We start from the raw sequence: 1,722 nt of genomic DNA on the forward strand, positions 1-1,722 counted from the left end.
TTATAGGCAATAACTAATCATAGCATTTCTGTTTATTGTGATAATTAACATTATAGACATTATAGTAGAAACTGTTTGGTATAATGCTGTAAAACATGTGCATTCATTGTTGTTATTATTTGTCTTCCTCTAATAGTGAGGTACTGAAAACCTTCAGAGACACTACAAATTCACAGTGTAGAAGCCCTACTGCTTCAGATCCATAGTTTTAGATGAGTATACAAGAAAAAAAGAAAAAAAGAAAAGAAAAATAAAGGGAACAAATCACCCCAAGCAAACCAAGATACTCCAATAACAGAATCCATTGAAGAAATGTCATAGAATGAGTTTAGAATGTAAATGATTAAACTGATATGTGAAATAAAGGATGTTATAAGAGAGCCAACACAGGTAGCAAAAGATGACGTCAATAAAGAAAGATTCTAAAAAAAAAACCAGAAATTCTTGAAATGAAGAAAATCATAAACAAAATTAAAAATTTAGTAGAAAGCATCGCCAATAGACTAGACCACTTGGAAGACAGAACCTCAGGCAATAAAGACAAAATATATAAGCTTGAAAATAGAGTCAACCACAAACAGAAGATGGTAAGAAACCATGAACATAACTTCCAACAACTATGGGATAAAATGAAAAGACCAAATTTATAGGGATAGATGAAGGTATGGAGATACAAACCAAAGGAATGCACAATCTTTTCAATAAAATAATATCAGAAAATTTTGTGAACCTAAAGAATGAAAAGAAACCTCAAATACAAGAGGCTTACAGGATCCCAAATGTGACACCAAATGTGCGAATTTTTTTTTCTATAATTTCTCTGAATGTGTTGACAAATATAGAAAAACAGAATTGTTCTGTGATTGTTTATTGTACATCCATTAATCATGTTATATGTGTAAAAAAAGGATTCTAAGAGTTTATAAGTCAATGATAATTTTTGAATTGTTATATTGACACTTAATAGATCCATTTGTACATTAGCTTTCAAAAATAGACTATTCCTAATTTTTTCTCTTCTCAAAGATAGAACTCTAGAGATTATTACACTACATGAACTGAGAAGAAACACTGGAATTATTACACTAGAGATTATTACACTGGATTATTACACTAGAGATTATTACACTATGTGAACTGAGAAGAAACAGCTGCATTGAAAGTCTCCCATGGCAACAAGATGAACTTCTTGCCTAACTGGTGTTATGTTGTGCAGACCTGAGGACCTCTGTACTGTGGAACAAACCATTTTTAAAACATTTTGAATTCTCCCTTAAAGATTTTTCTAAAAGCATCTTCAGTGTCTTTACAACCAAGGTTAAAATGCTCTGTTGTTTTCTCTTCTTCAGGATGTCTTGCTTGAGAAAAATTCTCATGATTGCTCGTGCTTTATATTAAGGGTAATGCACACCTGTCTTTTCTTTGAAAGTGTTTCTCAAAAGTTAGCTCACATATTCTCTATGTTAGAAAATAGTGCACATATACCCCAGAAATATTAAGCAATCTAGTACAAATAAAATATTTCTGTGTGTTTCCTTTTTGCTTCTCTCAATATTATTTATCCTGAGATTTTGTATAAAATTTTTGGTAATCCTGATTTTTCACAGTCTGGATGTCACTCACAATTCTAGAAGGAATAATATCCATAGACCTAAAAGTTCATATACACATTAAGTTTCCCAGAAATAAGGGTATTGAAGAAACTTCTCAGAAGAAACTTCT

The sequence above is a fragment of the Spermophilus citellus genome (assembly GCF_964194105.1).
Source record: "Spermophilus citellus genome assembly, chromosome: 5".
In the NCBI taxonomy this organism is placed as follows: domain Eukaryota; kingdom Metazoa; phylum Chordata; class Mammalia; order Rodentia; family Sciuridae; genus Spermophilus; species Spermophilus citellus.